Source organism: Ambystoma mexicanum, chromosome 4p (genome assembly GCF_040938575.1).
Source record: "Ambystoma mexicanum isolate Mex_15411 chromosome 4p, UKY_AmexF1_1, whole genome shotgun sequence".
Lineage (NCBI taxonomy): Eukaryota > Metazoa > Chordata > Amphibia > Caudata > Ambystomatidae > Ambystoma > Ambystoma mexicanum.
In genome coordinates, this window is record NC_090927.1 from 1,100,509,082 (window position 1) to 1,100,522,876 (window position 13,795).

The 13,795-nt window shown below is 50.9% G+C and overlaps 1 protein-coding gene across 3 annotated transcripts in view; it reads left to right on the forward strand.

Annotated features, from left to right (window-relative positions):
• MED23 (mediator complex subunit 23) overlaps positions 1–13,795 on the forward strand; it is a 1,372,437-nt gene that overhangs the window by 312,102 nt on the left and 1,046,540 nt on the right. The gene's annotated exons all lie outside the window — the stretch shown is intronic.

Genomic DNA, 13,795 nt, shown 5'->3' on the forward strand with positions numbered 1-13,795 from the left:
AGACAATTCTCATAAGCAGTGCGACATAGCATGAGCATAATTTCGACAATGACATATATCTATGGCAATGAGGCTGGCATTGTCACCTAAGGTGACTGAGTAGGTGTCAGCATCAGACATCCTATCACACAGGTACAGACGTAACAGCGACCATATATCTTTGGGACGACAGGGCGTCGGGACTGATAAGACAAGAAGTTCCTCATCGTCATTAAGTCATACATAAGTCTTTCAGGAAGTTGGATCGGGTAGGCCCTGCGGCGGATTTCCAACATTTAAGGATGCAGCGTTTGGCAATAACACATGAGATATTAAAAAAACCTTCTTGTGGTTTCCTTCACCTTTCCAATGTCACCAAACCGGTATTTCAGGGGGGACAGAGCGGCTGGGATCGCTGTTATCTCCTCAAGGAGCTCAGCCACTTCTCGCCAAAAGTCCACAATAACAGGGCACGACCAGTACATATGGTACGCTCCAGCATCGGGGGCGCCCTATTTTCGAACATGTCCCTGTGCAACCCTCCACAAACTTAGCCAGCCTAGCCGGGGAGTAATGTAACTGATTCAAGATTTTAAATTGAATCAGTCGGAGTCCTGAGTTCATAGAGACCGATTTGGTGAGTTGACAATATCGGGCCCATCTCACGTCATCAATCTGGGTACCCACATCCCGTTCCCAGGTTTCTCTAATTGTGTTTCGTGAGGGGGAATGTGTTTGCACCAAGGTGTATAGCGACGAGACTCCCTTATTATGACCATCCGTCGTCACCACAGCTCTAATGCATTTGTGTGTCTGGGGTTCTGCCGGGAAGGAAGGCCATTTAGCAGCAAAAGCTGTTCTCATACGATAGTATTGAAGGCGCTTAAGCTGGCCAACCCCCACTGCACCCAGGAAATCTGTGAGTTCACAAAACACGCCATCAGGGAACATGTCTCGCATCCTGAAAAGTTTATTTGGGTCCCAGGTTCGCTGAAGGACCTTGTCAAAGATCGGGGAAATACTAGAGAAGTTCCATAGGGGTAAATCTGGATCATAGGGGATGTCCAGGCCAATTCTCCTGTAGATCCTGGACCAAGCTCGTGTGGTGGTGTATACCAGGTCGAATGGGCAGATGTTACCATAAGTGGGGTTCAGGAGAACAGATCGTATATCGTTGGGGCGGACTGCGTGCTTTTCAAGCAGAATGTGTGGGGCTGTGTCTTCGGGGTCAAACCAATGTTTCACAAATTGTGCCTGTGCTGCTATACAATATAATTCAAAATCGGGTGCCGCAATCCCGCCCTGTGAGTATGGCTCCACCATCTTGTCCCAGCCCAGCCTAGCAGTTTTCCCGTTCCAAATAAAGGAAGACGCCAATGATTTAAGTTTCGCAAAAAAGGGTTTACGGGGCCAAATCGGGATGTTGTTGAAGAAATATAAGAGTTTGGGTAGAACAACCATTTTAAGTAGGGCCACTCGGCCATATAAGTACAGAGGGAGATTAGCCCATAGTTGGAGCTTGGTCGTAAGGGTGAGAAGTAAGTCGCCGTGATTATGCGAGTACAGCAGCTGTCTATCTCTGGCCACCATGATTCCCTGGTATCTTACCTGCGTAATATGAGATAGGTCACCCGTATTAGGGGTCAATGGAAATATTTCAGATTTTGGGACACTGATTTTATATCCTGAATATTCCGAGAACTCGTGTACATCAGACATAATGTGTTGCACATTCTCATGTGGGTCCCGGACATATAACAACGTATCATCCGCGTACAGTGATATAATTTGAGGAGGGCCAGTCATCCTGAGACCTCTGTGCGAATGGTGGTGACGGATGTATTCCGCCATCGGTTCAATAGTGAGTGCAAAGAGAATGGGCGAGAAAGGACAGCCCTGTCTGGTCCCTCTGTGTAATTGGAAAGAAGGGGACAAGGTGTTATTAGTTAGGACCTTGGCAGATGGTTGGGTATATAGCAGCCGGATGCATTTAATAAAATATGGCCCAAGTCCAAACCTCTCGAGTACCAGGAAAAGGTATGTCCAGGAGACGGAATCAAAGGCCTTTTCGGCATCTAGGGCCACTACAGACGCTTTTGCCTCCGGATCTATTTGCGCCAGAATATTAAATAATCGTGTCAGGTTTAAAGCTGTAGATCTGGTTGGTATAAAGCCAGCTTGGTCAGGGTGGACCAGGATTGGCATGTATGGCAGGAGTCTGGTGGTCAGCACTTTGGCGAAGATTTTCGCGTCCGTGTTGATTAGGGAAAGGGGCCTGTAAGAGGCCATATCCTGTGCTGGTCTACGTGGCTTCCGGAGGACCGTAATGACTGCTTCACGCATCGAGTCTGGAAGGATACCACGATTCATAGCCTCTTCCCACACTTTCAATAATAGTGGGGCCAGCTCACCCTGAAATTCTTTGTACAGTTCGGCGGTCAGGCCGTCTGAGCCGGGGGCGCGGCCTCCGGATAGATATTTAATGGCAGCAGTGAGTTCTTCGATAGTAACGGGTTGATCCAAAATGTTTCGTGTTGTTTGGGTAAGTGTTGGGAGATCGAGGGAGTCCAGGTACCTGAACGGGTCTTCCCTGGTTTTAACATTATGATCAGGGTACAGAGCAGAGTAGAAATCAGCAAAAGTAGAATTAATGTCCCTTTCTTTATTGACCGTGACCCCAGCCGGGTTCTGGATACTAGCGATTGGGTTAAGGTGCCTGTCTGTTCTAAGCATGTTAGCCAGAAACCTCCCTGCTCTATTACTCTCGCCGTACCTGCGGGCCTTAGCCGGGGCAGCCATGTATAAAACTTCCCTGTTGGCTAGCTCATTGAATTCCTTAAGGGAAGCGTGAATCTTAGATATGGTTTCCTTGTTCAATGTGGCGCTATATTCCGTCTATAATGCATTTATTGTGGCTTCGGCCACACCCTTCTCACTGCTTTCAGCATACCCGTAGACTTACCCAGTATAGTACCCCGAATCCAAACTTTGAATGCCTCCCAGGGTAGCATATGTGCTCACCGAACCCTCGTTCAACTCCTGGAATTCCTCAATTTCAATATGTAGTGCCTCACAGATATTGGGGTCCCTAAGGATCGCAGAGGGCATTCTTCACCTTTTAGCCGGAGGTGGGGAGTCATCTAGGCTGATGTCTAGTGTTATCGGCCAGTGGTCTGAGAGCGTGTGGGGGTGTATTGCACAGTCAGTGATCGCCCCAGAGAGGGATGAACTAATGAACCAATAATCTATTTCCTCTCATATGGATGTAACGTGCACCATGCGTCAATTATATCGGTCTGTTCCATCATCTGTCTAACAGTAAGTGCCGCTTTGGACGGGGGCATGGGGGAGGTAGATGAGGTATCCAGGGAGTGATCAAGTATCATATTAAAATCCCCACCCCATATTATTTGCGCCTCTTCCGATGTGGACAGCATATCAAGGATTGGGCAGTAAAATAGCGGATCATCTATATTAGGACTGTATGTGTTAATCAGTAATATTTGCCATCCGGCCACCTCCCCCATACCAACACGTATCTACCTAGAGGGTCTATCTTAATAGAAAGATACCTGAAGCATAGCTTGGGATGTATAAGTGTCAGGGCTCCCCTGGACTGTGCCGAATACTCTGTGAAGTACCTATGAGGACTCCATCATGGGAGGAATTTGGTATTGATACTCCCCAGCGCATGGGGTTCCTGTATCAGGAGGATGTGGGGGTCGTGGCGTGTAATGTATGCAGCAATTTTCCTTGCCTTGACTGGATTGTTAAGACCCCGAATGATCCAGGAGAGTAGTCTAATGCTTAAGGCACTTTTAGTCTGCGCCATAGTTGCCTATCGGAAGGAGCGCTTGCCAAGTATGGCGCCATTGTCTTAAGTGATGTAAGAGTCCTACTGGAAAATAGTCCCCTGATTTTAACTTTGTAACATCCCCAACCATGCCTGTGATAACATCAGGACAAACTTTTACCTGTTTCCCCCACCAACCCCCACCTGCATCATCAACCCCAACCCGATGATGTATCCCATCAACCATAACTTGGGAAGTCTCCTGGGGGTGTGAGCTGTACTCACGTGACCGCCACCATGGGGTGTGGGGGGCTCAAGGCTCTGACAACATATGGTGGACAGGGCCACCTCGCCGTCAACGGGTTATTGAACTTGTGGCTAGGCAGTGTGGAGTAAGTCTTATCAGCCAGCATGATCCTCTGGTTCCGCCACCGGCTAGGGCGGCAAGTTGCGGTTAGTCTCCCGGCTCCCCGGGCGAAGTGGGATTGAGGCCTCGACATAGATCATGGCCTCCGTAGGATTCTCAAAAAAGTGTGCTCGGCCTCCGTGTTGGATGCGCATTTTAGCCAGGAAGACAAGTGCATATGGGATCTGGCGTAACCTCAGCTGTCTCTTGACCGGTTCGTAGGACCTCCTCAGCGTTTGCACATTAGTTGAAAAATCCGGATATATGTGTATCCTGTTGTCTTCATAATGTAGAGAGCCTTTTTCCCTTGAAAGTCTCAGGCTAGCGTCTCTGTCTCTATAATTTAGGAGTCGTGTGGGGCGGTGCTCCAGGCTTAGGAGGGGGGGGGGCCCAAGGTGCGATGGGCCCGTTCCACGAGAAAATGATCGGAGAAAGCATCGGGGCCCAAGAGGGATTTCAGGAGGTTTTCCACCTGGCGTTCAATGGAACCTTTTCCGAAGGATTCGGCTACCCCGACCAGGCGGATGTTGTTTCTCCTGGAACGAGATTCCAAGTGTTCGCACTTACTCAGGGTTTTCTGCAGGTCACCATTTAACTGGGCGATATCGTGGCTGTGTTGTGCTATCGGGTCCTCGTTGACTCCAATTCTGTTCTCCGCCTCCGTAGTGCGTGCACTTTCCTTGTCAACCCTTGCCTTCAGAGAGCTGATCGTGGCCCCTATATCGTCCATTTTGCTGTTAACCGCCAGGAACCCACTCTGGACCATCGATAATAGTTTGTCCACTCTCTCGTTCATTGGAGATTCTGGTTGCCCGCCCGGGAGCTCAGTGGGTTCTTCGGCATACCCTTGTGGCTGGGAGCTGGCAAAGGAGTTCTTCGGACCAGTTTTCTTGGGGCCCATACTTTTCTTTTCGCTGCGGCCCATATATTAAATCTGTTGGGTTGCGTCCACACACGTTCTGGTGCCCAGTGGTAGTCGGTGGTCAGCGATCGCCGGGGCGTGTGACTCAATCATCAGCGTAGTTTGTGGGCATATGGGGAGGCGAGGGCAACACTTCTTGTGTGGCAGGTATGTGTGGAGGAAATGTGCCAGAGTGACCCGGGAGGAGCCACGGCAAGGGCACCCATCTTATGTTATTAGCAGGCCCTGACGAGCGAACGCAGCTGGCACACCGCCGTTGGCAAGGTCTGACTTGGTTATCAGTTTAAGGATTAGCTCGCGGGGCAGCAACGGCTCAGGAAGCAGGTTGGTGCCCCGCTGAAAAAGAGTAATGTTCCGACCGGGCTTGCGGTGTACACCCGGGAGGAGAACCGGGGGCCAGCAGGATATATTCACCGGCAACTCCAAAGTGTATCAGGAAGGCACCCGGCAGCAAAAAGGCGCGCAGCGCGGCTCCTCCCCTCTCCAGTCTGTAGACGAGCTGACGCCTCCGGCTGTCGCGTGATTTCTCTGGAACCGTGGTCCGGGTATGCCGCCGCGCGCTCATGGTGTAGGTTTCCAGTATGATATCTCAGGATTGAGCCAGCGTTTCTGCAGGGGAATCGGTGGAATGTCATCGCAGGTCTTCCGCTGCCGATAACAGATGTTTATTGGCGTGTAGGTGGCCCTGAACAGGATTAATTTTATGATAGGATATGTTACGGGCCGGAGCTCTCCCTTCAGGCGGCCATCGACGTTGTGCGCAACAGCGCCCCCCCCTAGTGTCTTTTTAAAGTTATCCTCTTTAGAAACCTTTTGGCAATAACTGCCTGTTATTGCTGGGTTGCCCTAGGGGCACCCCTTTTAACTTTCTCTGGCTAACCGTGAGTGAACTACAGTTCTCAAAAGGAAGAAAGGAGCTTTGTGTCGGTTTTTACATTTTATTATGTGAAGCCAGCACACCCCACCTTATGTGGAGTGCTGGGGAGATGCAATGTATCCCATTTCACATTAAAACTGTAACAATTCTGTTACAGGGACAAGCTTACCTTCAGTCGCTGGTGGCAGTGATACCTTTTATTAATTTGGTGCACCTTTAACGTGGGCTGTGTTCACCGCTGCAGTAAAGGCACTTGTCTTCCTCCTTGTCTGAATGGGGACAAATTCCGGTGGGGGGCTGGCTGTCCTGATTGGACAACCAGACCACCCCTTGTAAAATGCAGGGACAGAATATGCAGGCTGGCTGTCCAGATATGACAACCAAGCCTGCCCTTTGTGTTGTAAAATACATGGAGAGAATATGCAGAAGTTGTGCTGTAGTTCCTGTTAAATTCTGCGAACCTGGAAGCTTTAGACAGGTCGACCACTGGCACCGAAACCGAAGAGGATGATGAAGGAAAAGCAGCTGAAACCAGAGCCTGCTGTAGCCCTTCCTTCCAATCGACCTGGGGACTCCGAAAACAAGGATCCAGAGCCTTGTGAGACCCACTAGACTCGAGAAGACCTGCATTCTGAACCATCCCACGTGTTGCTGCGACCTTGCCTTGTTGCAATACCCCAATACCCTGGGACCTCAAGCCACTGTGCGGTGCAGTCGTCCCAATTCTAAATCTTGCAGAAACTTTGTGGGTTTCCTGGTGGATCTCCAGAGACACGAATCAAGTCCTTAAAGTCCCCTCAAAAGAGTGCTGGACCTTTGTAACGACGAGCATTCAACCGCAATTTCCTGTCTTCTGTGCTCCTTGAAAAGGCACCAAATCTGCAGAACCGCATTCTACCACAAGGAAAACCTTGCCTAGAGCCTCCTCCATTGATCCCTGCGGCAAAGTTCCTTCTGAGGTCTTGTTTTTAGTCACCACGACAAGGAATCCACTGTCTGGGTTTTCGGTTGCAGATCCTGAAGTCCTCCTGCTGCAAAATCCTCTTCAATGCTGAGGTACTGTGTTGGCTTGGATATGTACTTAACGGAAGTCTCTTAAGATTTCTGTGTAGCTGTGGGGTGTTTTCTGTGATGGGGAGGCCTCTCAACCAGTGCACTCAGTTCCACTGCTAGAATCCTGCTAAGGTGTCTTCTGCGAAGCCCCTGGACCCTCTTCTAACTCTAGAAGTAAAGTAGTCATCTGTTTGACCATTCTTCCTAAGGAACTCTGACTTTTGCTACATAAGAAACTATTCTGACGCTGCCTGTTGGACACTAGATCCTAGTGCGCCCCCGCCCCCCTCCCCCTTTCTGATACGGAGAACACTCATGTCCAAGAATAAGGGAAAGACTTTTAAGGGATTGGGCCTTTTGCCTAGAAGAGAAAATAAGTGCTTAAAAGTTACTTACTTGTAAAAGAGTTGGTTGGTAACTGTAACCTTAAGAGTGAACAGTTAGAAAAGTTCTTACTTAACTTGGATGTTTGATGCACTGTTCTTAAAAGTATGGTTCTCCAGCATGGGGTCTGGCACGGATTCACATGCTCATTAATTTTCCCCGTCAGGCTGGGAATCCTTGGTAAAAGAAAAAAACAGTTTCAGTTTCGTTTCTGAACTGTCTTTCTCTTATAAACCAATTACTTGAGCTCTAGGTCATACTTCCCCTAGCCAATGACTCCCCTCTACCTAAGCCCCCCTCGGGCAGCCATCTTCAGATTTCTACCGCACATTCAAGTGTTGGGAGTCCTTGTGGTTCGCTCTTCGAGCTTTTTTAGAGTTAAACTCTATTTTTCAGTCAATTGTGCCTGTGTGCTCCATCGATCATCCTTCCGACTAACTGGGACCCGTTTTTCAGATTTTTCAGCACCCCTGAAGGGCTGTTTTCGTCGAGTGTTGTTCTTGGAGGGTTCCAGAAGATTCTTCAGGCTTACACCGTGTGGATCATGTCGGAGGAGAAGGACGGCGCTTCCCTCATCAAGCTTTTCTCCGACTGCGGTTTGCGGAATGTATACATGGACTACAAGCATGCCCAGTGTCTATATTGCCTACACCCGACACAAAAGGAGGAAGATTGTGTGATTTGCTGTGGCTTCTAGAAGCGCACATTGAAGGATCGACTCCGACGGTTGGAAGTGTGGCTGCAGGCCAAGGCCTCTGCACCTGGTGGTACCCAGGAGCATGCTGCTCCCGGATCTGGGAAAACTGAGCAGGCTTCTAAGTCCTTTGAGGGTGTCCCCCCGTGGGGGCCCAACATAAGGCCAAGCACTGCAAGTCCGCTTCGTCGTCGTCGCCGCTGCTGCGGGTCCCACAACGGTCAGGGTGCGATCGTCATCTGCATCGATATCCAGTCAACACTCTGGTTCTTCATCCAAGAGGAAGTCTGATAACACGAGTAAGCGGAGTGTGAATCCGGAGAAGACCAGGCAGGAAAAGGCCAAGGAGGTTACAGTGCCTGGCCTACCCGCGACGGAAAAGGCCAAAGGAGACGAGGCTTCTAATTCGGCCCCGAAGGAGAAGGCCAAACAGGATAAGGGGTCCAGCCTTTCCGTGAAGGCCCAGGTGCACCAGGCATAATCATCAACCTCCCCTGAGGTGGTTCTGACGGCGGCATCGCTTTCAAAGGCCGTAGGGGCGTACCTTCAAGGTACCCAGGCGACGGCCAGGGTGACCCTTCCTCCCACGAGGGAGGCTTCGAACAAGCTATTTGAGAAGACCCCAGAAAAGAGGATGCCGGACCTCAGCCCGAGACTGACCTCTCTGGACCCGAAAAAGGGGGTCGGGGCGTTTAAGTCCTTCAGCGAACGGACATTTCTTCGGCAGATGAAGATGAGATAATTTCCGTCCATACCGTCCAGGAGGGCGATGACAACAAGGGAGATGCCGGGGACTCGCCCCACGATGGGGGCGACGACGATGGGGACGACGACTGGGTTACCGTCGATGGAGGCGATGACGACGAGGGGCCCCAGGACGACAAGTGCACGGACTGTATGCCCCAGATAACGCCTAGAGACCTTTCACTGGATATCCTCTAGACCCTTCACACGCTGGTGTCCGAGATAGAGGAGGATGCCGAAGACCCCACCGCCCGCTCATCCCTCTGCACCACTACCGGCTGCCCCATTGACACCGGATGAGGCACTTTACGCCTTCATGCCACCCATCGCCCCCCTCTCCACCGCCCCTCTCCCCCTCCAAAGGGAGACGGAGTCGGACAGGGTGACAGCAGGCACGGATGACGACTGCAGGATGGGGGATCTCCCGTTGTCTCCGCCCAGAGCGCCTCCTGAGGACGAGATGGGATCTTTCCATACAATGATTGCCCGAGCATCAGAACTTTTCCAGCTCACGCTGGAGGAAAAGAAGGCTTCTTATATCAGCACCGGTAGGCGAAGAGGAAGACAATCCTTTGGGTCCCGCTCCTGGACGATGTTTGGGATGAAGGGCTGGCTCTGATGAAGAACCCCTCTACAGCCCCAGTTGAGTGAAGACACCGGCTGGAAAAGAAGTACAATGTGCCGGACTCTGCACCCAAGTGCTTGCAGTCTCAACCGTCACCGGACTCGGTGGTCTCGTCGGGCGCCAGGAAGAAATCGTCGAGTTCGCATGTCTTCTGTATCGTCCACCCCTCCGGACAACGAGGGGAAGAAATTGGATTTGACAGGCAGAAAGGTCATCTACTCGATAGCGAGGATGGTCAAGGCTGCCAACGCCCTTGCTATCGTGGCCAGATACGGCTGGGAGCTGTGGTTTAAGCTGGCTCCTATCCTGGACTTCCTCCCTAACGGCAACCAGGTAGAGACTTTGGAGATCCTTCAAGAAGGCGAGGTGGCGCCGCATCACGCCACCATGGTGGCCATGGACATTGCGGACACGGGGTTCTGCCAGATGATAATCGGCGTCTACCTTCGCCATCGTGGCTGGCTCAAGGTCACCAACTTTAGGCAGGAGGTCCAGACAAGGGTTTTTGACATGCCCTTTGACGGGGACAACCTTTTTCAGGAAGGCTGTAGATGAATCCCTCCAGGCCATCAAGACTGACACGGAGACTGCACGTGCCCTAGGCATGCTACAATGACGACGACACGTCCTTTTGTTCCTTAGGAGGGAAGTCTAGCCGGTCTTCGAGGGGTTTCGGCAGGGGCTCCTCCTCTTACCGCCAGCCCTCACACTCCTTGACCCAGGAAGCCAACAGGGGCTGCTCCAAGGCCTTCGGGGGTGGGCGCTGTAGTCGGGGACCGCAAGGCGGCCCGTCTACCTCCAAGCAAGATTGAACCGGCCGGTACGTCGGGCCTCTACCCGTGCACCCCAGTGGGAGGCGGCTGGCGAACTTTGTTGGCGCGTGAAGACCATCTCCAATGACAGTTTGGTGCTGGACACTGTGATGCTGGAAATGAATTGGAGGGACAGGGCCTCCCTGTCCTTGTCCTGTAGTCCTTTTTCATTTGTGTTCTGTATTGGTTTCTGCCCAGGAGTCTGTGTGGTACTCCTAGCAGTGCAGCTTTTCCTATTTTTGGTTTGGTGTACAGACCCATGGGATACCCTTATGGCACCCATGGGTGGGGGTGCAACCCTGTGTCCCTAGTGTATGTTTTTGGGTACCTGTGTGTGGCCCACGGAGCAGGGTATGGGCTGGTGGCAGCTCCATGCTGAATTTGACAGGTGCCCTGAGTATCCTTCATTTTGGGATACCCAGGCCCTGTCATTGGAATCACTTGATTACTGATAGGAAACAAGATGGCCCCTGTAGCCTCTTGCTTTCTATTGCCCGTTATCTTGTTTTCCCAAAGACCTGGGAAGCCCTGACTCTGTCCCTTCCCCCTGACTGGCTGTTGGGTGGAAGTTCCATATATGGTGGTGTTGTGAAGTCCAGGCCAAACTGGCTGGAGCCTTCCCAGTGACTGTATGTTGTGGGTACACCCTGTGGGCGGGACCTGGGTGAATAGAGTGTGTGACCAATATGCACTTCTTGTTGTGGATGTCTGGTATCTGGTGTAGACACAATGATTGAGACAGCCCTGACCGAAACTGGTATGAATGCAGTGTGTAGTGTTGAATGGCTGGGTGCTTGTCCCAATACACATTCCTTGTTGTGAGCGTCTGAGAGGGAGGAGAATGGCCTGAATGCACTGTATGGCTGATTGGCTGACTGATTGCTGAATGCCCTTCTGAGTGATTGGTTGCCTGAGTGGGACCCAGCAGAATGAATGAGTGATCAACTAGTATATTTGGGGGCCTCTCACTGCTAGAATTCGTTCAGAAGGTGGAGTTGAAACTAACATTGAAACTGAAGCTGAATCTTGAAGCCGAGCCTGAAGAAGGTTGACTGCTGTCTCCCTTTGCCGAAAGCCGTCGAGACTGATCCAAGAGAGGACCTCGTTAGGTGCCCTCCTCCCGTGCTCCGTGCTTCGCCGAAGCTCCCTGAAAGTCAGACCCTCGAAAGGCTGCCGACCAGAGACTGGGACCGCCGAGGAGAACCAAGATGAGCCACAGACATTCAGTCCACCGTCGTCGACCAGGGTTCGCAGGATTGCTATAACTGCTGGAGGCCCGTCGAAGCCCTGTTGCCCAGAAGCGGGGGCCGCTTGACGCTGTGCCGCCGTTGACCGGAACCACAACGCTCCTTTGCCTAAGACTTTTGATTCACGGACGTGCTCGTCCGCACCACCGCCCGCCTTATCCCGCCAGAGAAGGCCAGGCCGTCGACGTGCCGAGGAGCATCCGCCAGTGGGTTTCCTGTCGCCCAAAGACAGTAGACCCACCGGACGACTCAATGAGGACTTGACGCCCTTGCTGGGTCACAGTTCTTCACAAACTCTTTGCGGTCCTGATCTATCGACATCGAGGTGCCCCGCACGCCTCTTCCTTGCAGGATGTCTTCACTCCGTCGTCGACGAGCACCTCTGGGACCAAAGCTGTCGCCTCGATGCCGAGTTCACTTTCTTAGAGGGATCTCGACGATCCGTGGCTCCTGCTTTAAAGGGAGCCGCTCAAGAAGGATCCGTCGACGACTCGTCAAACTCTTCTATTCCAGGTACATTGGGGTGGTAGAAACATTATAGACGGAAATAAGACTTAGAACAATATATGGACTGGGCTTGTGATATATCTTTACTTTACAGGTTGCCCAGGTGGGGGGATCTCCACACAGAACTGTGTCTAACGGGAGGGGCCAGTATTCTGCTAATTGTTCTAACCAACTGCTTTCGTCCTAGATCTATTGTTGGTTACATTTACTTAACCAGAGTACAGTTGATGCACTTTAATGGAATCTAATAATAATTGTGGTACCACTTAGAACTGTATATATTTGTCATTGTACATTTACTGAGCACAAAGTGAGTTATTGTGATTGTGTATATAACCTTGAACCTTAATTATATAAACAGTGTTTTAACTAATACAGTGTCTGGACATTCCTTTGTGGGGGCTTGGGGACTACACTGTACTTAAGAACCAGCCTGCATCACCTCCTGAGAACCTAGGCCTTGATTTCACGTCCATTGTTAACAACAATAGAGAATCTTGGCTGGGGTGCTCTGTGCCTCTCCTCTACCATGTAGAGAGCAGGAGTACAGACACCCCTCCCCCCCTCCAGTCTTTGCAGACACTCTCGCCCACGGAGACAAAGTTCCAACGAAAGTGTCCTGAAATACCACTGGTGGCCCGGCAGGAAAACCACATCCCTCAGCTGCTGCTGGAGGTTCAGGCAATGTTAAAGAAAGGGGCGATGGAGCTAGTTCCAAAGCAGCTTGGGGGTTCTGGAGTTTTCTCAAGGTACTTCCTCGTATGAAAGAAGACTGGGGGATGGAAGCCCATTCTCGACCACAACGACTGAACAAATATATAAAGTCCCAAAAGTTCAGAAATGTCACGCTGCAGCATGTGCTCGGACAGCTGGAGGAGGGAGACTTCCTGTCGTCGTTGGACCTAGAGTGTTGGGGAAAATTCGCTAAATATGTGCTAATTCCCTCCACCTTACAGACCCTCAGTAACTTTGCTGGATTTTGAGGACTTGATTTTTTTTTTTACTTGGAGAGAGTGAGACCCTTTTTCCCACTCCTCTATTTTAATGTGATTTTGAACATTTTGTTTCCTTTGGTTGTTGAGTCCGTCAAACTCCATAGGCATCACCTTTTACACTGTGTCACACAGCACCTTCAGTACAGTGGCACATGGTAGTCTTTCATATTTCCCAAAGGTTTAAATACCTTATCTTGGATAAACTACTGTTTCCAAGATCAGTAAAGTGAAATTGACTTTACTTACAATTGTAACTTCCTAGACCCAGCACACACTATCTTACAATAGGGTGCTGGAGGGGTTACTTAGTATCCCCTTTGACTACCTTCTCATGTAACTTTTGTGTTACCCTTTTCCTCACTGAATGGCTGGTGGCATTGGTTTACTTTTAACTACTGTGGTGTGCATTTACTGAAGGCTGCGTTCACAGCTGTAGTTAAGCTCCTAAGGGTGCCATTTTTGTCAAAATAGTCCCGGTCTTTTTCTGCCATTTCTTTCTGGAAAGGTCCTTCTTGAGATTTACCCTGCGCGCCACGCCAGGTTTGGTCCCTTTGTTCGCTTTGCATTTGGTGGGATTCACGAGTGAAGCCTGCCTCTGGCTCCAGGGTGTCTGGTGGGGGCAGGAAGTGAGGGAGGTGCCCGAAACTCCCTGTGCTTAGTCTCCTAGGAGACCCAAATGCACTCTGTGGTGATTAGCTGGCTGACTGTGCAGCAAGGACAGCCACCCTGCTGGGTGATTGACAGCTAGGCTGGAATG